Below are 26,417 nucleotides of genomic sequence, written 5' to 3'. Positions count from 1 at the left end.
GTGTGTGTGTGTGTGTGTGTGTGTGTGTGTGTGTGTGTGGCCTTGTGTGTCCAGCCTACCTGTGTCCCGAGCCTCCGTCCGGTCCCGAGCCTCCGTCCGGTCCCGTCCCGAGCCTCCGTCCGGTCCCGTCCCGTCCCGAGCCTCCGTCCGGTCCCGTCCCGAGCCTCCGTCCGGTCCCGTCCCGTCCCGAGACTCCGTCCGGTCCCGTCCCGTCCCGAGCCGAGCCTCCGTCCGGTCCCGTCCCAGGATCACCGCTCTTCGTCGGCGCCCATTCCCCTGTTCAAATGCCGCGCCTCCCTGTCTGTGATAGGCGGAACACAATTTCCCAGCAGCCTGTGTTCCGCCTATCACGGACATCATCTCATCCTCGTCCGTAGTACGAGGATGAGACGATGTCCGTGATAGGCGGAACACAGGCTGCTGGGAAATTCAGTGTTCCGCCTATCACAGGCGAAGGCGGAGCCGGAGGCGCGGCTTTTGAATTATAGAATGGCCGCTGTCTGTCTGCTCGACACGCTGATCGAGCAGGCAGACAGCGATGACTCGAGTATAAGCCGAGGGGGGCACTTTCAGCCTCAAAAAAGAGGCTGAAAATCTCGGCTTATACTCGAGTATATACGGTACCTCTTATAGAATACAAATCTATGAAGCATATACTTCTAATATTATACCGTCTGACAATGTGATACTGGCTATTTTGTCATCGTGGGGCACAAAGCCCGCTGGCGTATTAAGTAACTAGTTCTGTTAAATATCATTCAGCCCATAAAAATCTGATAGAACATTTCATTAAATATGAAAGAGAAAATTGTGCATTGTGTACTGGAGCAACATTTTTGTAATTCCATTGAATCTTAAGCTTGAAATTTGACACAGCTTCACAAACTCAACACTTAATGACTTTAGAACTGAATTAAATCACTGTCTACACAGCTCTGCAGTTTTACTTATTAAGTAGAGCTCTAGCAAAACTTTACTTTTGTTTTTCTTATGTGTGTAGCACTAATCCCCGAAGGAGCTGCTGGTTAGATGGATTTGGGCTTACCGCTACCTTCTGTTCTCCTCGTTTCACATCTAGGGGTGTCCTGTGGTAGATGGCCCAGCAACTTGAGAGACCGACAACAGATCCACTTGAATGGATTTTTATTTGCAAAATGTAGACAATGAACAGTCTCTTAGATTGCGATCAGAGGGTTGGAAAGGAAGTTCAGGTACTCTTAGTGTCAAAGTCAAAAAATGTTAAAGAACTTGCTTACTTTGACTGCATTCAGAGAATAGCCATTCGCAACTGGATGATCACTCAGGTTGGACAGTCCCTCTCTCACAAGGCCTAGCAGCCAACAAGGTGTTTACTCAAGAACAAGTCTCTGCCACAGACGTTGTTGTAGAACATACAAGATAATGTCTCCGCTACAGACGTTGTTGTAGAACACATAGGGAAACTAAGCTTGAAGACACTTGTAGGATACCTGGATCTTTCAGCCAGCTTGGCGATATCCACAAGACCGGATTCTCTCTGTTATTTCAGCCCTTCCAGGCTCTTAGTAAGAAACCAACCCATACATGGTCTTCTTCTGAAGAGTCCTCCCCTGGAATGCTTGAAGTCACTGGGTCTCTCCCGACCAAACCCAACCACCTCAGAATCCTTCCTTTAGTTTCCTTGCCTGGGGCCAGGAGGACCAGGACCATGAAGTCAGCACATCATTCTAGACCAGAACCCCGAACCACGTGATGTCCGCATCTTAAATACCCTCTCCCAGAAAGCACAGTGAGAGAGCCCCTCCCACTGGGCTGACTCCAAAAGAGAGAGTAATTTAAGCACCTAACCAGACCATAGTTCCATGCCTGCCAGAAGAGACAGTGCCCCTTCTGGCCTGGCTGAACATTTCACAGTCCAGTCAGACTGATGCTGAAGTCAAATTTAGATAATTGTACCCAAAAGAAACTGCAGTTTAGGCAATTTTAACTTTTGAAAAAAACGCATAGCGCGTGCTCTTCAGGAGCCACCACTACAAGTGTTTCATTTTTTGTTTTGTTTTTTTTTGGGGGGGGGGGGGGCAAAAATGAAGCAGACTTTGATCATCTGCTGGATCTTTATTGTAATCTGTGACCCCCCTGCTCTCTGCATTACAACAATGCCTTACGGCTTTCTCTTTCTGTGTTTTCTCTCTCTATGTATATTCTTATGAAGATTTCCCTAAGGGAGTAGTGACATCTTAAAATGTTTATCAGGGCAAAATAATAATAATATCCCTTTAACCACTTTCAGACCGGACCATTTTGCTGGTAAATGACCAGAGGTCTTTTTACACTTTGGCACTGCGCTGCTTTAACTGGTAATTGCGCGGTCATGCAATGTTGTACCCAAACGAAATTTGCGTCCTTTTCTTCCCACAAATAGAGCTTTCTTTTAAAGGTATTTGACTGACTCTGCGATTTTTATTTTTTGCGATATAAACGTAAAAAGACCGCAAATTTTGAAAAAAAATGATATTTTCTACTTTTTGTTATTAGAAAAATCCAATAAACTCAATTTTAGTCATACATTTAGGCCAAAATGTATTCAGCCACATGTCTTTGGTAAAAAAAAAAGTCAATAACTGTATATTTATTGGTTTGCGCAAAAGTTGTCACATCTACAAACTAAGGTACGTTTTCTGGAATTTACGCAGCTTTTAGTTTACGACTGCCTATCTCATTTCTTGAGGTGCTAAAATGGCAGGGCAGTACAAAACCCCCCCAAATGACCCCATTTTGGAAAGTAGACCCCCTAAGGAAATTGATAAGTGGCATGTTGAGCCCATTGAATATTTAATTTTTTTGCCTCAAGCGATTGAATAATGACAAAAAAAATTTTTTTTTTTTTTTTACACAAAGTTGTCACTAAATGATATATTGCTCACACATGCTATGAGCATATGTGAAATGACACCTCAAAATAAATTCTGCTGCTTCTCCTGAGTACGGGGATACCACATATGTGGGACTTTTTGGGAGCCTAGCCGCGTACGGGGCCCTGAAAACCAAGCACCGCCTTCAGGCTTTCTAAGGGCGTAAATTTTTGATTTCACTTCTCACTACCTATTACAGTTTTGAAGGCCATAAAATGCCAAGATGGCACAAAATCCCCACAAATGACCCCATTTTAGAAAGTAGACACCCCAAGCTATTTGCTGAGAGCCATGTTGAGTCCATGGAATATTTTATATTTTGCCACAAGTTGCGGGAAAATTACAAACTTTTTATTTTATTTTATTTTTTCACAAAGTTGTCACTAAATGATATATTGCTCACGCATGCCATGGGCATATGTAAAATGACACCCCAAAATAAATTCTGCTGCTTCTCCTGAGTACGGGGATACCACATATGTGGGACTTTTTGGGAGCCTAGCCACGTACGGGGCCCCGAAAACCAAGCACCGCCTTCAGGCTTTCTAAGGGCGTTACAGTTTTGAAGGCCATAAAATGCCAAGATGGCACAAACCCCCCCCCAAATGACCCCATTTTGGAAAGTAGACACCCCTAAATTTAGGGGTACACTAGTGAGACTAGGTAATAAATGGCGGGTGCCCTGAAACTATAAAAAAATAACTAACCAACCAGCGTCACCTGTAACAGTTATATGGTGATCACTGGTGAAAGGGTTAACTAGGGGGCAATCAGGGGGCTTTATGCGGTAGTATATGGGGGTCCCTGGCGCTATAAAAAGCTGCGGCGAACCTAAATACCTACCTGCCTAACTAGCGTCACCTGTGACACTAATACATCGATCAGAAAAACGATCACTTATTAGGCTGGGTTCACACTGGAGCGATGCGGGAACGCCACGAATCCGCGACGGGTTCCCGCATCGCATGCCTCCCGGCGGCAGTTCACACTGCCCTATGCGAACTGCTGGGAGTGTCAGTGAAATGTTAATGACACCCCCAGATCAGTTTGCATATCGCAGTGCGATCTGCAAACTCGGATCGCATGGTGGGAACACCCATGCGATCCGATTCTGCTGCGGACCAAAAAAAGGGTCCCGTGCGAATTTGCGGCGGGTGCGGCGAATGGCTGAACTCGAATCGCAGAGATCGGATGTGATTTGCACTGCAGTGCGGTGCGAATCACATCCGTTCTCATAAACCACTGCAATGTGAACCCAGCCTTAGTGACACTGGCGACGGGGGGTGATCACGGGGTTAAACCTTTATTGGGGGGGTTAGGGGGGTACATTAGAACTAAAGGGGGCTAACCCTAACTGCCCTAACAGTTATTACAGTCACAAATGACACCAATGCAAAAAAAAAAAAAAAAAATGCATTGGTGTCACTGTGACTGGGGGGGCAGGGGTAATTGGGGGGGTGATCGGGGGGTAAAGGGGGGGTGTGAGTGTGCCTGGCATGTTCTACTGTGAAGTGTCGTGTTGGTGCAACTCACCGATCCTCTCTCCTCGGTGTCGGAACGAAAAATACCGACACGGAGGAGAGATTACATCACTTCCTCTCCTGTGTTTACATTACAGGAGAGGAAGTGATGTCACGAAGGATTTCCATTCGTCGGGAGCGATCACGAGGGGGTGGCCATGAATGAATGGCCGCCCCCTCATCCCGGATCGCTCCCGAACGAATACCGACCGCCGCAGGCACCGGGGGGGGCCCGATCGGGCCCCCCACCCGCGGGAAGGCAGGGACGTACAGGTACGCCCATATGCCTGCCCGTGCCATTCTGTCGACGTACATCGTCGTGCGGTGGTCGGCAAGTGGTTAAAGACCCTGCAAATACACAAAAATACCTGGTAATACCCAAAATGCACTCAGCTTCTAATTCCTGTTGTTTTCCAGCCACCAGTTTGAAAGAGCCTTAAAAGTCTTGTATGTCTTTTAGGGGAGCCCCACTGCATTTTTTTTTCTGTTTTGTTTTTGCACAGCACCATTGGTTGTTATAGTGCACAAAAACAACCAATGACTGTGCATCTGCTAGCATCCTAGAAACTGACATTGTTCATCAGTTGCTAGGAGACAAAGCCTGCTTGGTTATTAGGAAGCAAGCAGCACTGCTGCAAGTTGATATTTAGTGGCAGTAGTAATACTTAATAATAAACAGTAAAATATTCCAAAAATGGAAAAATCTACTGTCTCTTTCATTTTTTTTAAGTTGCTATTTGGATTGCATTTTTATTCCTTTTCTAAAAAACTTAAAAAAAACTAACAATAGAATACATAAAACAAAATTGGTGAAATAACAAAAAGGAAGAGACAAACAATTGTTTTAGCATTTTTACTTCTACATACTTTTACATTTGTATGGATTATGCATGATCTTCATTACCAGGCATCAAAATTTTGCCTGGCAAAAATGTTCCTCTTTCCCATCTCATAAATTTTCGGAAAGTATTAAAAATTTTGTATGTTCTTGTGTAGCGGGTGTCTCACTCTATAACCCGTGACCCCACCAAGCTGGCCGGAGCAATTTACACAGGTTTTTCACACAGGAAGAAGTTGCCTGCCAGATCCTGCGGGTGATCACCCCCCGCCCCTTTTCTCTCCTCTTACACATACAGAACTGTTCACTCTCTAACCCTTCCCTGTGCCCATATTGGCAGGCAGAAGAAAGCCAATTAAAGGCACAGTTACAGCAGCCAATCAGAGAGACAGTACTGAGCGGCAGGAAGCAGCTGCAATGGATTCTGGGACATGCAGTTCCCTCACAAAACGGCTCTATAGGAAGGAACTGCAAATCCCATTATGCTCTGCTAACAGGAAAGTAAAAGACTCAATTTTGTGTCCTGAGGGAATGTTCAGTCAGCCATGAGGGAGTAAAGAGACCAGACCTGAGGGAGAGGTGCTGCCTGAGAAAGGGGGATCCCAGGTGCATATCGAGGCGCACCTGCACCGACGGCCAGTGGTGTCAGGGGACAGTAGAGAGAGGCCTGACACAAAGGGATTCATTCCTCTGCTCTCCTCCTGCCTGGACTCATAGAGCCAATCTGAGTAAAGGTATCCAATCTGATTTGAAGTGCCATATTGTGCTTTATTTGCCATTAAAGTGTGCCTCTGCTCTTGGGGACATTCTCAGGTTTGGAATCCCCTGAAAGCAGCTTCAGTATAGAATTGAGAGCTATATTGCTCTTAAATCTCAGTTATTGATCTCTGGTGATTACTTGAATATATATTGTTACTATCTGTTATTCTTTAACAGAAATATTGCAGTAAAGACAATTTCTGTGTTTTATCATAACGTGTTTCTCATTGGTCATTGCACTTATACTATTGCCAGGTGTGCCAGAGGGGGCTGAGGCTGGTATTAGGGTTTAGAGGCAGAGTAACAGACAGACCATACTTAAGCAGCTGCTTCGGGGGTATTGCTACACATGGGGGCTTGCCCGGGATATACCGCTACTCTACAATCAACTTCTCAAGACAGCACCCCTATAAGTGCTGAGATAGACCCCGCTGCTGGAACCCAGTGGTGTCGTGAAGAAGCCCGGAGTCAAGCATAGTGATTGGGCTCCCAGGGGAGGCCTGGTCTAAAGAACAGTTCAGCCAGGAAGTGAAGACATTGATTCCAGACCAGAAGATGTGTTTGATTGATGACAGGGTAGTCCAAGAGACCTCTCACACCTATGCACTACTAGAGTGGAAGCTAGGAATTCCTGATAGTTTCCAAGGAACCAGTGTGCAGTTGGCTGACAAGACTGAGTCTCGTCTAATTCAAGTAAGCACATCAGACATGCCTCCAACAAGTTCTAGTCAAGCTGACGCCATGAAAGTAGAAGTCCCTTCCATGACATCCCTGGCCACGATTGGACTAGAGTTCTTCACTGCTGTGGGAGACTTTGTGGCAAAGTGCCAGAGAGATACTCCAACGTACTCTGAAAGTGGGTACCAGAAACTCAGGACCTTCTCTGGGAGACATCCAGTGCATACAGAAGAGGACAACTTTGAAGAGTGACTGGACCAGGCCACGCAAGTCCTGGATGAATGACACATTCCTGACACTCACAAGAAGCAGAGAATTACAGAGAGCCAAAGGGGCCCTGCCTCAGAAGCTATCCGCAATCTGAAGCTCAGAAAGAAAGATTGTGTCATTCAACACTACCTGAACATCCTGCAGGATTTGTTTGGGTGCACTGAAAAAGCTTCCGACCTCATGTACCAGTTTGAGCATACTTACCAGAACGCAGGGTAAAAGCTATCTAACTATGTGAGGCGTTTGGATAAGATACTGCATCAAAATCTTCTGAAGAAGGGTTTGGATCCCTGGAAAGTAGATGAGGTCCATGCACAACAAGTCTTATGGGATGCCCAGCTTTTGGACCCCAACACCATCCTGCTGAGAACCAGGCAAAATGGTGGCATCTTGAGGTATCCAGATCTGATCCAGATTGTGCAGGAAGAGGAGTCCATGCAGGTGAACAAGAAGAACAGTCAAAAGTCTGGATCTGCTGTCGGAGACAGAGTGGGCCGTACAGCTGATAGTGATCCAGAGATTGGGGTTCTGAAGACTTAGATGTCACAGCTAATAGAGATGATGATGGAACCCTTGGATCACAAGTCTGAGATAGCGGCACTGAAGATGTAGGTATCCCAGATGATGGAAGTGATGAACCAGTTGGCAACAAAATGTACTGAGTTGTCCAACAAGGGTGTCACGGTGTCTGGCAAAAGGCCAACAAATCAAGATCTCTATCTAAACTGTGGAGGTGTAGGTCACTACAAGCGAGTATGTCCTAGTCCACCGAAAAAAGGACAGAAGACGTGGGGTGGACCTCAGTGAAGTGACCCTAGGATGGAGAGAAGACCTGGGTCTTCAAGAAGAACTTTCACTGAATCTGCAAGGGACCAATGGAGGACACCTGCAGTTTATGCCATCTCAGTGAGAAAAGCCTACCAGCCTCCAAGATATCAACGGAAACAGAATTCTCAATGCTGGAAGAGAAGAGAAGTACAAGTTCAGCCAGGAAAACCTACTATTCCAAACGCTTCCACCAAACCTCCTGCCTAGTTAGTAGGCCCTTTGCCTGTAGTGCCTGTTTTGGTGGAAGGAATTTACACAAGAGCCATCCTTGACTCAGGGGCTCAGGTGACTTTGCTGACCAGAGACTTGTACAAGAGGTATTTGTCATACATACCCCTGTGAAAGTTGGAAGCTATAGAGATCCAGGAGGTTCAAGTGGAAGATTACCCTTATGATGGATAGCTGCAGATCAAGTTGTCATGTGATCCATTGAGGGCTGAGAAGCCTCAAGACTTTAACACACTGGCTATTGTGTGTCCCTACCATTGGCTCCCGCGGCTGTCAATCAAATCCAGTGACACGGGAGTGACGGGCGGGACTGAGTCCTTCTGTCTGTGTCAATGGACGGAGGTGCAGGACTCGGCAGCGCGCCCACACCAGTGCCCCCGTGGAAATCGGTTCTCTGTGGGGGCACTCTCTGAAGTGGAGGAGCCAGGAGCGCCGTCGGGGGGCCCCAGAAAAGGAAGATCGGGGCCGCTCTGTGCAAAACCCTTGCACAGAGCAGGTAAGTATGACATGTTTGTTATTAAAAAAATGAACCTTTACAATCACTTTAAGCCAAATCTGATTTCAAAATAAGGCACCAGTCATCTTCTAATAGGTCCCACACTGCTGAACTTTCAGGCAGCATGTACAAAACTGACTATATCTTCCTCTCCAGGTCCTTTAACCCCAATTAAAGTGATTTAAAGTTTTTTTTTTTTTTAATAAGAAACATGTTACACTTACCTCCTCTGTGCAAGGGTTTTGCACAGAGTATACCTGATCCTACTTTTCTGGGGTCCCCCAGTGGCGCTCCTGGCTCCTCCTCCACATCGGTGGCCCCATGGAGAACGGCATTTGTGCAGGTGTGCTCCAGAGTCCTGCTGCTGTGTGCATTGACACAGACAGCAGGCCCCCCCCCCCTGGCCCCCGTGTCACTGGAATGATTGACAGCAGTGGGAATCAATGGCTCCTGCTTCTATCAATCTGCCCAATGAGGACCCGAGACAGGGGCTGGAGGTGCTGGGCTTGTTCTCATTTCTGGAAAGATCGGGTCCAGGTAAGTAAAAGGGGGGCTTCGGGGGGGGCGGAGGGGGGCAGCTGCCCCACAAAAGGTTTCTCACCTTAATGCAGAGAATGCATTAAGGTGAAAAACATTGAGACTTTAGAGCTACTTTAACCACCTCAATATAGGGCACTTACACCTGCCCAGACCAATTTTCAGCTTTCAGCTTCACACTTTGAATGTCAAATACTCAGTCATGCAACACTGTACCCATATGAAATTTGCGGGTTTTTTTCACACAAATTGAGCTTTCTTTTGGTGGTATTTAATTACTAGTGGGTTTTTAATTTTTTTGTGCTGTAAATAAAAAAAAATGAAAATTTTGTGAAAAAGTGGGGCAGTACCATCTGTGATCACCCGTGACTTCATCACGGCCGATCACGCGGTAAACATCCATGACCAATGGCTGATCACCCCCCTCGGTGGCGAGCGGTGTCTCTGTGGCACGCCACCACCAAAGGTACAGGGCTACGCACGCACGATTGCACGCATGCCCTGTTTAAATGGATGGACGTCATATGACCCCCGGCCAGAACAAGAGCTGCACCGCTTGGCCATCATATGATGGCCGGCGGGTGGCAAACAGTTAATCGTAACCCTGAGTTCCCACCTGGTCTTTTGGACTATCCTTTTTGCCACTCTGATCCTGACATATCTGTTCAGGCTAAACTATTCTTTGGTAAAGGTAAAAGATAAATACAGTGGTGTGAAAAAGTGTTTGCCCCCTTCCTCATTTCCTGTTCCTTTGCATGTTTGTCACACTTAAGTGTTTCGGAACATCAAACCAATTTAAACAATAGTCAAGGACAACACAAGTAAACACAAAATGCAATTTGTAAATGAAGGTGTTTATTATTAAAGGTGAAAAAAAATCCAAACCATCATGGCCCTGTGTGAAAAAGTGATTGCCCCCTAAACCTAATAACTGGTTGGGCCACCCTTAGCAGCAACAACTGCAACCAAGCGTTTGCGATAACGTGCAATGAGGCTTTTACAGCGTCCTGGAGGAATTTTGGCCCACTCATCTTTGCAGAATTGTCCTAATTCAGTTACATTAGAGGGTTTTCGAGCATGAACGGCCTTTTTAAGGTCATACCACAACATCTCAATAGGATTCAGGTCAGGACTTTGGCTAGGCCACTCCAAAGTCTTCATTTTGTTTTTCTTCAGCCATTCGGTGGTGGACTTGCTGGTGTGTTTAGGATCATTGTCCTGCTGCAGAACCCAAGTTCGTTTCAGCTTGAGTACACGAACAGATGGTCGGACATTCTCCTTCAGGATCTCTTGGTAGACAGCAGAATTCATAGTTCCTTTTATCACGGCAAGTCTTCCAGGTCCTGAAGCAGCAAAACAGCCCCAGACCATCACACTACCACCACCATATTTTACTGTTGGTATAATGTTCTTTTTATGAAATGCAGTGTTCCTTCTACGCCAGATATACTTGGACACACACCTTCCAAAGAGTTCCACTTTTGTCTCATCGGTCCACAGAATGTTGTCCCAAAAGTCTTGGGGATCATCAAGATGTGTTGTGGAGAAATTGAGACGAGCTTTGATGTTCTTTTTGCTCAGCAGTGGTTTTCTCCTTGGAACTCTGCCATGCAGGCCATTTTTGCCCAGTCTTTTCCTGATGGTGGAGGCATGAACGCTGACCTTAACTGAGGCAAGTGAGGCCTGCAGTTCCTTGGACGTTGTTGTGGGGTCTTTTGTGACCTCTTGGATGAGTCGTCGCTGCGCTCTTGGGGTAATTTTGGGCGGCCGGCCACTCCTGGGAAGGTTCACCACTGTTCCATGTCTTCGCCATTTGTGGATAATGGCTCTCACTGTGGTTCGCTGGATTCCCAAAGCTTTGGAAATGGCTTTATAACCCTTTCCAGACTGATAGATCTCAATTACTTTCTTTCTCAATTGTTCCTGAATTTCTTTGGGTCTCGGCATGATGTGTAGCTTTTAAGGATCTTCTGGTGGACCTTACTGTGTCAAGCAGCTCCTATTTAAGTGATGCCTTGATTGTGAACAGGTGTGGCAATAATCAGGCCTGGGTGTGGCTAGAGAAATTGAACTCAGGTGTGGACAACCACAGTTATAGTATGTTTTAACAAGGGGGGCAATCACTTTTTCACACAGGGCCATGATGGTTTGGATTTTTTTTCACCTTTAATAATAAACACCTTCATTTACAAATTGCATTTTGTGTTTACTTGTGTTGTCCTTGACTATTGTTTAAATTGGTTTGATGTTCCGAAACACTTAAGTGTGACAAACATGCAAAGGAACAGGAAATGAGGAAGGGGGCAAACACTTTTTCACACCACTGTAATACAGCGCCTTATCGTCATGATTTCCAGACAGAACCATCCCTTACTACACTTATCTACATGACCAGTGTAGATAAGATGCCCTAACCTTCTTATGACTGCCAGACCATAATATACTACAGCCCTAACCCCCTTAATGTTATCTACTATTGAAGATACCACACTTGGAATGGAGTATAATTGGCCATAGCAGCCTTTTTATTAACAAAATATTAAATATAACATTCTTGAATACATAAGCAAAAAACTCCAATTATCAGTCGCTCAGCCTGGTGGTCTTTGATGGCACCTCACAAAATTAGACTATGTTCCACTCCTACATTGCGTGACACACCAGCTCGGAAACAACCCACTACCCGCAGTGCAACCATTACCATATTCCAGCCAAACCATGTTAACTGGAATACACCAAAGGGGTATATATCACTGATGAGGCCCCCACACTTCCATCTCGTAGGTTTTCTTGCCACCTTGAAAGACCACCCATCGCCAAACTCTCCACTGCCATGACGTGTCCAGCTCTTACAGCACCTGCAAATAGAGAAAAACTGACCACACAAACAGAGGGGGGGGGGGGTAGGAAGCTGAGGAGATGCAGTTAATGACTTGCACCACTCCCATGCTGTCACAATTCAGCACAATTCAGCATGAGATTACGGAGGAGGCCCACCTCTAACCATGAACTGGGCCAAGGCCCTGCACTCCAATGCCCCTGGTAGAATGCCCCATACCCCGTAGACCCGGCTGCATCCGTAAACAGCTCTAAATTAAAATTACTCACCAGTAGGGATGAGCCGAACACCCCCCTGTTCGGTTCGCACCAAGAACATGCGAACAGGCAAAAAATTTGTTTAAACACGCGAACACCGTTAAAGTCTATGGGACTTGAACATGAATAATCAAAAGTGCTAATTTTAAAGGCTTATATACAAGTTATTGTCATAAAAAGTGTTTGGAGACCTGGGTCCTGCCCCAGGGGACATGTATCAATGCAAAAAAAGTTTTAAAAACTGACGTTTTTTCGGGAGCAGTGATTTTAATAATGCTTAAAGTGGAACAATAAAAGTATAATATTCCTTTAAATTTTGTACCTGGGGGTGTCTATAGTATGCCTGTAAAGGGGCGCATGTTTCCTGTGCTTAGAACAGTCTGACAGCAAAATGACATTTCTAAAGGAAAAAACTCATTTAAAACTACTCGCGGCTACAATGAATTGTCTGGTCTGACAATACACATAACAGTTCATTGATAAAAACGGCATGGGAATTTCCCCACAGGGGAACCCCGAACCAAAATGAATAAAAAAAATGCTTGGGGGTCCCCCAGAAATTCCATACCAGGCCCTTCAGGTCTGGTATGGATATTAAGGGCAACCCCGGCCAAAATGTAAAAAAAAAAAATGGTGTGGGGGTCCCCCTCAAAATCAATACCAGAAGAAGAAGACTTTAAATAAAGGAATTGTCAAATGCTGTCTCTTGTCATTTTTAAAATTTTTGAAGCTTTTTTTGGGAAATGGTAGGGGTACTTTTGTACCCCATTACCATCACCATCCTATGACGAGCCAACCTTCTCCCCTGATGCAGCACCAGCTGACCCAGAAGCCAGGGTGACCTAGAAGACCCTGCCATGTTAGGGGGGACAATCGTAAATGGGAGGGGGGCATCCCACCAGACCCAGTCCTAGTGCCGTCTGAAGCTGACCCACGCCAACACCTGCATGGCCTGTACCCCTTCTCCCCCCCAAAACGCTGCACCAAATCATGTAAAACCCCCAGCACCAGACCCACCCACTGACTTAGCCTTCCGCTTGCCAGTCCAGCCTGTGTCTTGTGACTCCGTCCCAGGCCTTTGCTGCCATGCCATCTCGTAACCACCGGCTGTGTATGGTAGGGGCCCAGTGGACGTTACTGCACTCCTCTCTTGCCGAGGCTCCCCCCGGATCAAAAGATCAGAGGGGGAATCCATTCGCTCCCGATATATTGCCTCTGAGCGGGCGGGGGGAGGCAGATGCGCCTGCTGAGCTCCACCGATGCCGAGGATCACGTCCAGGCCCTGCACTGGAAGCAGGCTGACGCTTCGTCGGTGGGCCTGATGGGTCCCGATCGGGGTTCCTGCCATGGCGCAAAGCTCTGGGGGAGGCTCTTGGGAAAAAATGCTCCGGAGGCCGGGACCTCCGAGCATGCACAAGCTCCTGCCCCCCCCCCCCCCATTGCCAACCCGGATGCTTGATCCTAGACCAATGAGGCCACCTGGCTGTGTTGCCAGTCGTGCTCTTAGTATCACCGCCCGCTCGGAGCTGGGCCAAAATCTTGTCCACACTGGCCTTGCTAGCAGCAGGAGTACAGGTGAAACTGTTCCTGTGTCAGCTCCCCTCCTATGCTGCCCGGGGCACCTCACATCCCTTTACATATGTAAATTCCCTCCCTCTGCCTGTTCTCCAATCCTGATTCCCCCCACTTGTCCATTGTTAACCTTAACCCCTTGTTGTCTCCCTCATCACCCTGTCATGCTGGCCCTTTGCTAGCTCCTCTTTTTCCTCTTGCTCTGGGCCTCGCTAGTTAGACACTTTCTGAAACCACTTTCTCTAAACCTTTGTTGGTATGGTACAGAGATCATACCCATTTTGAAGCATTATATACTAGATGCAAACCTCAAAGATACCTGATTTTCGACTTGTACTCTCTCATGTTTTCTAACTGTGACCCCAAAGGCAACAAGGCTAGCCAACAGTGGACTAGGAGCACATTTACTCCCACATCCATAAAGGCTCGATGAATGTTTCCGCTCAGGAAAACTATTTCAAAATCTACTCGAGATGGTAAACAGCCCAACTATACTCCACAAATACTACCCCGCAGCATTACCACTTTTCTGGAGGTGCAATGCAGATCACGATTTACTGCTCCACATTTGGTGAGATTGTCTGCTAATACAACCCTTCTGGAAAAAAGTACACCGTCTTACAACAAGCATCATGTCCTACTCCCCATATTATACTCCCGCACAATATCTTCTTCACCACGCATCGCTCCATCGCTCCCCCATTCACTGTATCAAATGTCTCTAACCCTCCACCTAATTAATACAGCTAAAATGTGCATCCCGCTACACTGGAAAGATAAATCTCCCTCTACAATAGCAGAACTGCCCCCCAAGGACCTAGTCCATCAGGCCCGTGAAACTCCCGCCAAGTTCTGTAAAACCTGGGCCTGTTAGCAGAATTCTCCAGGATCTTGAGTGACCAAAACTCCAACAGTTGATAAGAATCTAACCAGTAGGATCAGAAGAGAACAAGAGACAAGAGAGTTAAAACTGTAAAAGGGAAACAGTATTGTGTGACCTCCCCTAATCCCTTTCCCTATTTATCATTCTCCAATACACTATCCTACATCCCAGATCAACATTGAGCGCTAGGATACTTGCCCTCATAAAACCTATATTACACCCTGAGGAGACCCAAGCTTAGCCCAAGCATGGCTTTTTTTTCATTCTTCCCTTATCCATCCTTTCACTCCCACTTCTGCCCTCCATCCCTTTTACCCCCTCCCTCCAATAGGAGGCACATAATGTGCTTTGACCTACCCATGATACTTTATCTACACACAGTGCCATATTTAATTCCTTATTAGGTGGATTAAGTAGGGTTGGTGTTATACATTCTTTTGCTGCATACACACGATCGGACTATCCGGCGGACAATCCGCCAAACTTTGCAGCAGAGGTCCACCGGACTTTCCGAACGAGCGGACTGGCGCACACATGACCACATACTAACGCACTTGCCGGTCGACAATCTGACGGACTTTTGGCGGAGGTCCTACGGACTTTTCAAATGAACGGACTTGCCCACACACGGACTAAGTCCGTTCATTTTGAATGTGACTTCAGGTACGATGGGACTAGAGACTTGCCGCTTCCATCGGCGAGATTTACACCTCATGAGCCCTGTTGCCTGGTATGGGTTTTAAGGGTAACCCCCATGCTAAAAAACAGCGTGGGGGTCCCCACAAAGTCCATACCAGACCCTTATACGAGCACGCAGCCCGGCCGGTCAGAAAAGGGGGTGGGGGCGAGCGAGCGCCCCCCCCCCCCCTCCTGAACCTTACCAGGCCGCATGCCCTCAGCTGAGGAGCTTGGCTTTCTCCTTCGTCGTCGTTGTCGCCATCTTCTTCTTCCTTCTTCTGTTCTTCCGATGTTGACACAACGCTCTCTCCTGCTGTCCCAGCATGCCCCGGGACGGTGACGTCATAATCGGCAGGGTCACATGTGACATCACCCGGTGACCCTGCCCCTTATGCCTATATAAGTCGCCGTCCACCGTGTCCACTGCATTACAGTGGGAGAGCGTGTTGTGTCAACATCGGAAGAACAGAAGAAGGAAGAAGAAGAAGACAGCGACAATGACGACAAAGGAGAAAGTCAGGCTCCTCAGCTAGCAAAAGAGCGGCAAAAGAGCAGTAGATAGCAGAAGAGCCCAGCGAGAAGAACCGGAAAGCACAGAGAAGTCGGAAGAAGACACTCGAAGTCTGAAGAAGACCCTCAAAGTCGGAAGAAGACCCCTGGAGCTGCCTAATAAACTACTTTAAAAACCTGTGTAGTGTGTTTCTTTATTGAAACTTTTTCCCTCAGCTGAATGGGTAGGGGTACGATGGGTGGGGGGCCCGCAGACCCCGACAAGCAATGGTCAGGGTTGCCGGGAAGAGGCCCTTGTCCTCATCAACATGGGGACAAGGTGCTTTGGGGTGGGGAGGCCGCAGGGCGCCCCACTTCCCCAAAGCACCCACTCCCCATGCTGAGGGCATACGGACTGGTACGGTTCAGGAGGGGGCGCTCGCTCATCCTCGGCCCCTTTCCTGACCGACCGGGCTGCGTGCTCGGATAAGGGTCTGGTATAGACTTTCGAAGGGACCCCACGCTGTTTTTTACGGCATACGGGGTTACCCTTAAAAGCCATACCAGGCGACTGGGCTTGCAAGGTGTCAATCTCACCAATGAAAGTGGCAAGATTGACTTCCTTCTCTAGTCCCGTCGTACCAGAGGTTAGGTTCAAAATAAAAGTGGTTGTAAACACTTACAAACCACTTTGACCTACAGGTAAGCCTAGATTAAGGCTTTCCTGTAGGTCCAAGAAATATCTCCTAAACCTACACGGTTTAGGAGATATTTACTAAGAGACAGTCACAGCTGTCTATGGCGCATGCGCCGTAGACAGCGGCGCGCAGGCGCACGATATGCCGTTAGTGGCAGCTCCCATGTGCATGCGCGGGAGTGACGTCATCACTGCTCCGGCACTGTGAGTGGCTGAAGCAGTGACACCCGGAAGAAGATGGACGCTCCGCACTACAGGGGACATCGGTGACATTATGTGTCAGGTAAATGACACATAATGGACTACTACGCGATGCATAGTAGCCCATTATGCTTTACCTTTGCAGGGAGACAAAGAACAAGTAAACTCATCAGGGTTTACTTTCCCTTTAACGGACTTTAGTCTGTGTGTGGGCAAGTCCGTTCATTTGGAAAGTCCATCAGACTAGCATACAGACGAGCGGACTTCCTGACAGGAGCTGGGTCCGGCAGACAATTTTGTAGCAAGTCTTCTTTCTAAGTCTGCCGGACTTTTGGGAAGAAAAATTGAATTGAATTGTCTGGCGGACTCTGGTCCGCTGGACTAATTCGCTGCATAGTCCGATCGTGTGTAGAGGGCATTTAACTTTCTGTTTCACTTATAAAGGTACCTGTGTTTGTTTCGATCACCTCATTGTTTGTTATACTTTATCGCTTGCTAATAATAGCTGTTGATGTTTTTCAGTGAGCTTCCTTATTGTAACATCTGTAAGCTTGTAGTTTATAAAACTCAATAAAAATTATTTGGAAAAACCTGATTGTTTCCACTTCAATTTAACCTAAAAAAAAAATGTTGCAATTTTTCAGAAATATGATTGTAATTAGACATATGCTGTTTGTTTCATTCCGAATAAATATTCTGACACATTTTTCATTATTTGGAGATTCGGATATATCCGAATACCTGAATTACAGTATACAAAGTTTACTGAATGCTCTGAAAAACGCAATGAAATTTGTCTGAATTTCCAAAATTTGAATTCCAGTCGAATTTGAACCATAAGAATAAATTGACTTCTGCCCTAGCCATGGCCACTTTGCAGCACTTCACGCCCTCTTCTGTGGCGAGCCCTGTGTGTGTCCCAGAACACGAACTGGCCATTCATAAAGCACCATGCAACTCACACATGTGCAGTAGCGGACCGGCTGTGAAGCCTAAAGGCTACACTGTCAGTTCCTCTTAGTTGGAATGGCGGCACCTACACCCGAGCCAGTGGACCAATCGGCCTTGGGGGAAAGGGGGGGAGGGGTCAACATCACGGGCTCCCTGAACAGGTAGGTGTCCTTATTAAAAGTCAGCAGCTACAGTACTTGTAGCTGCTGACTTAAAAAAAAAAAAAACTGCGGCTGGAACTCTGCTTTAAATCATTTAATATTTGACAAACGATTAACAGAGCAACTAATATGACCACATAAACAATGTTTTACCATAATTTAAAAAATATGTGCAAAACCACTCTACATTCCCTATTAATCCTCTTTTATGTAATTGAAAATTGCTGCTCATGCTTGGCCCTTTAATTTGATCAAATAGAAAAAAAGGTGCCCGCATACTATTCTACTGGTAAAAAAATAAATAAAAATAAAATAACTGTAATTGCTTTTTGCTCCACTGGATCCGTCCATTTTGATAGTCTGGTTACAGGTGCTGCTGGGACATTTTACAGGCAATTTTTGCAGCCTCAGATTTTACAATAACCCCAGAAGAATTTCAAGCCTGGGGTCCAAGGAATGTCTGGTAAGTGTATATATGCATGTATAAGAGCAGCCGTGGGACACTCGGGGGACCTCAAAGTAACAGTTTGGCTCGGATACAAATTTAAAAAGCTCTTTTGGCAGGCTATTTTTGGAACATGCAAGAAAATAAAAAAGAATTTCCATGGGACAAAAAAGCTATACATTATTGTACTGAGAACATGTACATTTGTGCTGCTTGACTCTTGATTCTGTACAGTACATTTTTAGGGATCTTTTATGTTATAAATCATGTATAATGCAAGGGATTTTTTCAAGCAATAAATAAAACTGATGATAAACCTTTAACCTAGAAAAAATTTCCATTTTATGAAAACACATACATATATGGGATTATGTTAAATAAACTTACTGTGATCTACGATTACGGTGAAGATGTTGAGCTCTTTTTAATGTAACTATAAGTTTATTAAAGAAAAAGTAAGTAATTAGGAAAATGTAAAGAAACACAAACGTACATTTGGCAGACAAAAAATATAACTGTACATAGACATAGACATAGACACAGTCATGGCATTTCTTCCTGCATGAGTGTTTTTTCTGCAGCAGTGTTTAGCAGTTGAACAAATCCCCTGTCACTCTCTCCTCATGTCTTCCCTGCCTTTTCAGAGGTAAATACTGACTTCTCCAGAGCCTCTCTCATCCTCCAGAACTCCCTACCCCAATCTGTCCGGCTATCTCCTACTCTGTACACTTTTAGGCGATCCCTGGAAACTCATCTCTTCAGGGAAGCCTACCCTGCCTTCAGCTAATAAGTGAATCTTCTATTTCTCCCATCAGATTATCCCACACAGTTATTACCTTTTACCCCTCTCTCTTGGATTGTTAGCTCCCAGGAGCAGGGCCCTCCTAACCCTCTTGTATTGGATTGCCTTGTTGCTGTATTGTCTCCCTTTATATTGTAAAGTGCTGTGCAAACTGTTGGCTCTATATAAATCCTGTATGATAATAATAATAAGTGTAGGGATCTGGTGCCCTCTACTGTCTGAACTTGTAAACGCCTGTAAACATAATATGTATGTACTACCTGCTTCTGAGTACTGGCTTTAAAACCCTGGAAGGAGGAAGTGGAGAGAAAGGAAAAGTCTCAGCCACATGTCCCGTCCATGCACCAAGCCAGAAGGGACTATTATAAACTACTAGGTATGGACTCAAGCGCAGAGTAGATAGGCTGACTCTGAGTTCCAGTGCCACAGTGCTGGTGAGAAGTTCCATTCCAGACTGGATGGATAACAGATGTAAGATCTCCCCTGTGACCACTGATCCTGTCTTCAGATCTCCAACATAGACAAGCACTGCATCATCCTCAGGGGCCCCTATCTGCTGCCATAACAGTGATAGTCCTCTTCAAACTGTCGACGTACAGCGATGGTGGGCGGTCCGTAAGTGGTTAACCAAACTCCAGAGTCTCTGTTTTTATTGTCGCATCCTCCTAGGTAGGTGCTAGAAGAGAGTATAGTTTGTGGGTTTTTCCTGCTTACCAGGAAGGCTGCCAGGTAAATATAGATGCTCTCTGCCTACCAGGGAGCAGGGATCCATTAATAGGGTCTGCTCATGGTGTTCAGGTGCTGCTCATGTTGTCTGAATGTTTCACACTGGTCCAATAGGAGGGCATATTGGACAGTGGGAGGACACCTGACAAGTGAGAGCATAGGAATAGTTACAACCCTGGTCATTGGCAAAGGAAAGTGCCTCAGTGCATGCTAGGTGACTGTATGTATGCCAGGGGCACATGTAAGCAGGGTCTTCGGCTGGAGAACGGGGTCCCGGAGGGAGGGGGGTGGCTGCCATGCAGCCCCAGATGGTCAACCTGAGGGCCTGAATCCGAGTTAAGATGAAACCCAGATGTCCTGCAAAGCTGACCGGAAGAGAGACACTCCATGAAGGATCTATTTCTGCCTACTGTGAGTACAGATCTGTGTCATGGGGCCTGTCCTGTGAGGGCCACCCCTTCAGCTAGTAGAATTAGTGGCCGGGGGTCAGCCAAAGGGGATTCTAGTGAATGTCCAGAAGATAAAACAGTTTCATCCAGTCTGCTGCCAGATTAAGCAAAGGACTTATTTCTCCCATACAAGTGCAGTATGGTATAGCAAGAGAGTCTGCTACCACATTCAACCTGGAAAGGCCAAGTGAGAGTTGTCCTCATCTGTAAATAATTCCAGTTGGAATATCCCACTATTCTTTTCTCCCATTCAAGTTTCAACAATTAATAGCAAAAAAAAGAAAAAAACACCCTGGATTGATTATTGGATAACGAGCGGATGAGAGAATGTTTGGTCATGTGAAAACACCTAGCAACTGGCAGCATGTAAATCAGGGGGAGGCCCAGGGAAGTTCACACACAGCAATCCCTACAGGGGCAGTGTTACATGATCTTTAAGGATGAATTACCCCATAGTACTTGCAGCTAATAAAAGTGGTGAGGACCTACCTGGACACAGGTGCACTTAAAACTACATTGAACAATATCATGTATCAGAGACCAAAAAACATTCTGCCTAAATTAACCAGTTTGTGAGTGGGCACACATTTCCTAGTATGAAAAAAAAATCTGTTGGGCCAGAACCTGCTCCGAAAAACACATGCACCACGTTCAAAACACACTGCACTTGCGATCTGAGAAGATGTGTTTGCAATGCTAAGTAAACCCCTAACACAGGTCGCAAATGCAGCAGCCTGCACTGGATCACATGGTACAGAAGTACCACACAATACGGTTGCTCTGCATTTTGTGCATTTTTGATAAATAGGCTTGAATCGCACTGCACCTGGATCACATGTGATTTGCGCAGGAACAAATATTGTGGGCCTGTGCAATTCATGGTGTGAACCAGCTCTTAATGCAAGTCATCTTACCTTGTATCATCCAGGCTTGACCATCTAGATGCACATTTGGGACAAACACAATTCTATGTGGATGCCAGGATTTTCAGTGTTTGACAGCTTTTTTGACATTTTATCAGAAAACTCTGGGTAAGTTTGACATGCAATAGTCACCAAGCTGGGCCCTAAATGACCCAAGTATAAAGCAAAAAGCAAACAAAAATATTATTTTTGTACACAGGGTTCCGGTAATGTGCAAATCCAGGCCACCAGAAAATAGTAGACTGCCAGCTTTGCCAAGAATGTCTGAAACCAGACTACATGGGAACATTGTAAAATTGGCTGGTCCCGGCATGCCCTCTAATGGATGGCAGAGAACATCTAGGAAGGAAAACTTTTCTTATTAAGACATAAACTGTGTGATTTATCCATGGAAAGCTTAGATCAAAAGAGAAATATTTAAAACATTTTTCATTTTATTATGTTACCTTAGAATCCAAATTTCTACCAAACAGACAGTTTTAGAAGCTGTTAGGTATATATTATTTATATACTACAAATCTTTAAACAGAAAATGCAAACTGATTGGAAACTACTATTAGTTCTAAACGTGGGTTTAATGCTGCGTACACACGACCGGACTTTCCAGCAGAATAGGTCAGACGGAATCATTCTATCGGATAGCCCGATCGTGTGTGGGATAGTCTGTAAAAAATTCCGACTGACCTAGAAATAGAACATGTTTCAAATCTGTCTGACGGACTCAATTCCTATCGGGAAAACCTTTGTGGAATGGAGAACCTCAGCTATGGGGAAAGATTACCAGCATTGAACCTATTATCTCTTGAGAGGAGACGCTTGAGAGGGGATATTATATGATATAAATGTATAAATACCATACTGGCGATCCTAACATAGGAAAAAAACTTTTCAGTAAAAGAGAATTTAAAAAGACATATGGCCATTCACTAAAATTGGAAGAGAAATGGTTTATCCTTAAACTGCATAGAGGGTTCTTCACTGTCAGAGCAGTAAGGACCACATGCAGTGGTATTAGCAGGAAGTGTTGATAGTTTAAAAAAACTAGTAGATGGGCACCTTAATGACCACAGCATACAGGGATATACAATGTACTAAAATCACCTATAACAAACTAAATGATACAAATATAGGCAAACAGCAGCGCTGTATAAATAAAACAGCGATGTTGTGAAAAAAAGTACACAGCACAAAACTATAATAAATGTTGAAATACACCCAAGGGAAAAAGAAAAATAGAAGTGTACAAAATAAAACTCAGTCCATGAAATAGTCAAAAAATTTATGAGTGTATCATAACACACAAAAAAATGATTCATGGATTGATCTTCACACCACCCCATAAGTTCTCCTTATACCTCTCCCCATAAGAAATTAACTGACTAGATCATATTGCCTCACAGTCTCGTGTATGGCAAACAAGTGGTATAACCCAACAGGTTAATGGATCCAACATGGCGGTCCCTGCCTCTGTAATAGAAAACCGGTGAAATCCTTAGAAACTGACAATGTGGTCATGCTTCAGACACCCGTCCTGTGAGACAACACCACACTTCTCTCCACAGAAAGGTCAGAGTTAGGGATGAGCCGAACACCCCCCGGTTCGGTTCGCACCAGAACTTGCGAACGACCCCCGCGTTCGGTACGAACGTTAGAACCCCATTGAAGTCTATGGGACTCGAACGTTCGAATTGGAAAGTGCTAATTTTAACGGCTAATATGCAAGATAGTGTCCTAAAAAGGGTTTGGCGACCTGCCTCCTGCCTCAGGGGACATGGGTCACTGCAAAAAAAAGTTTTAAAAACTACCGTTTTGGTGGGAGTACTGATTTTAATGACGATTAAAGTGAAAAAAAAAAGTGAAATATTCCTTTAAATATCGTGCCTGGGGGGTGTCTGTAGTATGCCTGTGAAGTGCCACGTGTTTCCCGTGTTTAGAACAGTCCCTGCACAAAATGACATTAAGCGGAAATAACACCATTTAAAACTGCTTGCGGTTTTAATGTTATATCTGGTTCCTGCAATATGGTTGAAAATCATTCAAAAAAATGGCATGGGTAGCCCTCCCTGCCCATTACCAGCCTATTTGGGTCTTGTACGCATATTAAGGGGAACCCTGTACCCATATTAAAAAAAGGAAATGCGTGTGGCCCCCAGGCCCTATATACTCAGAACAGCAGTATACAGGCGGTGCAAACAAGACTGGGACTGTGTAGGTTTGTTGTGTTAAGTTGAATCTGTTTGTCATTTTCAACTGGTACATTTTTAAAGTGTAGCTCCAGTCAAAAAAAATATTTTTAAGCTTTTTGGAAAACATAGGGAAGGGTTATCACCCCTGTATAATTTGTTTTGTCGTCCATCTTTTTTCATCTCACTTGCTGTTGTCTCCTTCCGTTTGCAAGTAGGAGATGTTTGTAAGTTGGATGTTTGAAAGTAGGGGCCTGCCCTATATGTTCTGCAGAAATGGCGGAACAAGGTGTTGGTTTTGCAACAACATTGTAAGCCCTCAAAGTGACTCTTGGTGGGCGCTGGAGCGCCCTGCTGTGAAAGATTATATCAAGAATTGTAATTACATGCCATTGTTGAACAGTGGTAGAAAAATTGACCTTTGGTGGTTGTGGTGCTGGTGCCACAACACTATAAGTCCTCACAGTTACTCTGGGTGGGCACAGGAAGGGGCCCTCCTGTGAAATATTATATCAAGAATTGTAATTACATGTCCCTGTTAAACAGGGGCAGAAAAATTGGGCCTTAGGCACTGGTGCCGTCACACTGCAACCTCTGCCATACACTATAGTTTTATTGCAGGAATTAGCCCTGCTGCAAAGCATTGCATCAAAAATTTTACTTAAACGCCCCTGTTAAACAGGGGCAGAAAAATTGGGCCTTAGGCACTGGTGCCATCACACTGCAACCTCTGCCATACACTCTAGTTTTATTGCAGGAATTAGCCCTGCTGCAAAGCATTGCATCAAAAATTGTACTTAAACGCCCCTGTTAAACAGGGGCAGAAAAATTGGGCCTTAGGCACTGGTGCCATCACACTGCAACCTCTGCCATACACTCTAGTTTTATTGCAGGAATTAGCCCTGCTGCAAAGCATTGCATCAAAAATTGTACTTAAACGCCCCTGTTAAACAGGGGCAGAAAAATTGGGCTGCTGGCATCACCCAGAACCAAAAATGTTCTTCCAACATATCAGCGGAGGAGGAAGAGGATAGACAATCAACATAACAGGACAGTCACTCAGCATCAGCATAGGCAGTCTTGAAGGGATGTGGTATTTCAAAAAAAATTATTCGGTTACATCAGCTTCAGGTGCTTGGTAGCTGTGGGTGATCCAAGACTGATTCATCTTGATGAAGGTCAGTCGATCAACTGATTCGGTGGACAGGCGCACCCTGTGATCGGTAACGAAGCCACCAGCAGCACTGAAGGTGCGTTCCGAAAGAACGCTGGATGCAGGACAGGCCAGTAGCTCAATTGCATACTGTGCAAGCTCTGGCCAGTGATCCATCCTCAAGACCCAGTAAGCCAGAGGATTTTCAGTGGGAAAGGTGTCCAAGTCTGACCTTGCCCCTAGGTATTCCTGCACCATGTAAATTAGACGCTGGCGATGGGTGCTGGAACCAATCATACCTTGGGGCTGCGGACTAAAAAATTGTCTGAAAGCATCAGTCAGACGGCCACCTTCTCCACCGCTCCTTCTGGCTGATGCCTCAGCAACACGTTGTCCAGGACCAGGAGTTTGTGACCTCCCAGTCTCTGGGAACGCGTTGCACAGAGCTTTCTGCAAGGCCTCCCGGAGATGTCTCATCCTCTGCTCCCTCTGCGATGGCAAGATAAGGTCGGCAACCTTACCCTTGTACCGTGGATCAAGGAGAGTGGCCAGCCAGTAATGGTCCCTCTCCTTGATCCGAAGAATACGAGGATCCTTCCGCAGGCTTTGCAGGATCAGGGAGGCCATGCAGCGTAGGTTAGCTGAGGCATTCGGTCCGGAGTCCTCTGGGTCACTAAGGACAACATGATCCGCAGCTACCTCCTCCCAGCCACGTACAAGTCCACGTGTTTCTTGGGACTGTAAATCATCCCTATAAGACTGCTGCTGCTGATGCTGAGTGCCAGCCTCCACCTCCATGCTGACACAATCATCCTCCTCCTCCTCTTCCTCCTCCTCACCCTCTTCCTGTGTGATGGGTGGCACAGCAGGAACACTGTCTGGATAAAGGGGGCCTTGAGAGGCAAGGAAGTCCTCCTCTTCCTGCCTCTGTTCTGCCTCAAGTGCCCTGTCCATTATTCCACGCAGCGTATGCTCCAAGAGGTGGACAAGAGGTATAGTGTCACTGATGCATGCACTGTCACTGCTCACCATCCTTGTGGCCTCCTCAAACGGTGACAGGACAGTGCATGCATCCCTGATCATGCCCCACTGGCGTGGTGAGAAAAAACCAAGCTCTCCTGACCCTGTCCTGGTGCCGTAGTCGCACAGGTACTCATTGATGGCCCTCTGCTGCGTGTGCAGCCGCTGCAGCATGGCCAATGTTGAGTTCCATCTGGTGGGCATGTCACATATAAGGCGGTTCTTGGGCAGGTTCAACTCCTTTTGGAGCTCAGCCAGCCGAGCACAGGCATTAAATGATCGGCGGAAATGCACACAGACTCTCCTGGCCTGTTTCAGGACATCCTGTAAGCCGGGGTACCTGCCCAAGAACCGCTGCACCACCAGGTTAAGGACGTGAGCTACACAGGGCACATGGGTCAGTTGTCCCTGTCGGAGGGCGGAGAGGAGGTTGGTGCCATTGTCACAAACCACCATTCCTGGCTTAAGCTGGCGTGGCGTCAACCACCTCTCGGCCTGCCCCTGCAGAGCTGACAAAACATCCGCCCCATTGTGGCTCCTGTCCCCCAAACAAACCAGCACAAGCACGGCATGGCATCGTTTTGCCTGCGTACTTGCGTAGCCCCTGCAACGCCTACGGAGCACCGCTGGTTCTGAGGACAGAGCACTGGAAGAGGCCATGGAGGAAGAAGAAGAGGAGGGGGTGGAGGAGAGAGGTGTGTCACAACCAATAGTAGCATTTTGGAGGCGTGGTGGCGGAACAACCTCCAATACTACTGCACCTTGTCCTGCATCCTTCCCAGCAGCCAGAAGAGTGACCCAATGGGCCGTGAAAGACAGGTAACGTCCCTGTCCATGCCTGCTGGACCATGAGTCAGCGGTAATATGCACCTTACCGCTGACCGCCCTGTCCAGCGAGGCAAGGACAGTGCCTTCCACATGCCGGTAGAGAGCCGGAATTGCC

This window comes from Lithobates pipiens, unplaced genomic scaffold, assembly GCF_037356315.1.
Source record: "Lithobates pipiens isolate NorthernLeopardFrog02 unplaced genomic scaffold, aLitPip1_a1.2 Scaffold_3, whole genome shotgun sequence".
Classification (NCBI taxonomy): Eukaryota; Metazoa; Chordata; class Amphibia; order Anura; family Ranidae; genus Lithobates; species Lithobates pipiens.
This window is presented reverse-complemented; position numbering follows the sequence as displayed.